This window comes from Cystoisospora suis, assembly GCF_002600585.1.
Source record: "Cystoisospora suis strain Wien I chromosome Unknown contig_7716, whole genome shotgun sequence".
NCBI classification, from domain to species: Eukaryota; Apicomplexa; class Conoidasida; order Eucoccidiorida; family Sarcocystidae; genus Cystoisospora; species Cystoisospora suis.
In genome coordinates this window covers 680-2,844 of record NW_027160501.1, presented here as the reverse complement: position 1 = coordinate 2,844, position 2,165 = coordinate 680, and positions in this window count along the sequence as shown.

The following is a 2,165-nucleotide window of genomic DNA, read 5'->3' as shown; positions in this document are numbered from 1 at the left end:
CCCGTGCCTCGCGACGCATGCAGTGTGACAGGTGTGACTGCTGTCTCCGGGGGCGAGCAGAATGATCTTTTTTTTCCGGATTCTTTCTCCCTTTTCAGACCTCGGTTGCGATCAGCGAGAGTCATTCCAACTTTTGGGGTTCGAGGGGTTGGTCTTGTTTTCACGGTTGTGTTCTCGTTCGTCCGGCCGGCGGTGGTTGTGGTCGTGAACGCTCGTGTGCTGCTCCGGCTGAGCCGAGAATTCGTGATCACATTTTCAATTTGACGCGGAGACCTTCCTGGAGATTAAGGCGTTCACGGTGATTATCGTTGGGTGGCGGCCTGCAGTTGCGTAGAACTTTGGAGCGTGTTTGCATGGACTCCGGACTGGGTGCTCGGCACACGGGCGCGTGCCAGCGGGAATTAGCTGTGGACTTCCCACATTATTTTGTTGTAGCCGCCCCCTGATTGTCTGTCGACAGTTTACACGAGTCGAATGGCGTTACGGCGGGCTTTTAGCTTTCTGGGCGCCGGACGTAGCTGCTCGCTCGTGTTGCTTTTCGTAGACCCATTCCTTTGACTGGCGGTTTGCCTCAGAAGTTGCGAACGGAGCTGGGACGTCCGGCGGCAGATATTAGTTTCAGTATGAGTGCGCTGCAGGTGGGCAACACTGACAGGTGTCTGTTCCCGATACTCAGGGCTGACCTCGCAAGAGTGTCTCGATGCTATGCTGACAGTCCCGATGTTGAGGAGCAGTGCTTAAAGAGCACGGACAGACGTAAGGCGGTGTCGCGTGTTTTTGTTGAACCGCGGGTTAACTGAAGCCAGTTGTGAGCCGTGCGGGCGTTACATGAAGTTGGTCACGAAGGGCGTGTCCTCGTGGTACAGTCCACGTTCGCAGGAACCCCAAGGCTGCACGTTACAGCTAGGAGGGAGAAGTGGACCGCGCCGCGCTCCACACGCGTATACAGGAAGGTACGAATTTCCACGTGCTGTGACCTAGCAATAAGGGCAAGTAGGCCCACAAGCCAGCCGCTGCGTGCGCTTCGGGCCGCTGTTGGACAGGGAGTAAGCAGACGCCAGTCGGCCCTGTGATAGCGCCAAGTGAACACATGGAGTCAAGTGGCGCTTGCCACAACCATAAAGTTTCCGGCGCTGCGTGGGCTTTGCGGAGGTCAGATTACCAAGCTGATGGAGGAATCCCGATTACCAGCAACAGCTGCCAGTTAGGGCACACAGTGGCAGAATAACGCAGCTTTACTGGATGCCTTATCGCAGTTACCATCGTCAAAGAGGGCTTACCCATTTGCGCAGAGCTTCCGCTGCATCACCAGGCATCCGTCACAATGGGCGGCAACGCTATCTTCAACCGTCTAAAGCTGTGTCGGCTCGCGCGCACCGCAACCCTGGGCAGGGTCGATGGCTGGTGCTGGCCTCAGGCACCGGCGACTTTACCCTTGTGAGTCACGAAAAGCCGCAGCCGAGTCGGTGGTGCCCGGCCCGTCAGTCAATGGCCATGTACATGACGACTCAAGCGGCCCTCCTCAACGCCGGCACACCTGTGTGTTTGTCCACTGCCACGTGCTAACCGATTCTCGAGCTCCTTTACCCACAGCCAGTACGGCCACCAGTGGGCTTGCATGAGACACAGCATATACAGACAGGGTTTCAGTTTTCTATCCGGGCCTCCGGGAATCCAGGGCGAGAACGGTGCCTCGTCGCTAAAACGCGTGTCTCGCCCATGGATACTCGTATAGATGCAACTCGATTCTCGCTGTTCCATTCCGGGGAGTTCTGAATGCGCGCCACCTAGTAAGGGCAATCAATGCTGAGTCCCGGAAGCCAAGCGCTGCGTGCTTGCGGGTCTTTCTTGGACAGGGAGTAAGCGGATGCATGTCGGCGCTGTAATTGCGGAAGGAGCGCACGTAGAGTCGATAGTGCTTGCCATCATGCCGTACTCTTTCAGGCGTTGCGTGGGCGTGGCGGTCAAAGTTTCAAGCAGAGGAGGAGACCACCATCACCAGCAACAGAAGCTTGTCCGTGGCAAACTTGGCAGAACAATGCAGCCTTTCTGGATGCCGTATCTCAGTTATCATGGTCAAAGAGGGCTTTCTTTTGTGCGTGGAGCTTTCCCTCGGGAGACCGGACATCCGACGGGATGAGCGGGTCGCCGTCCCTGGCCGCCTG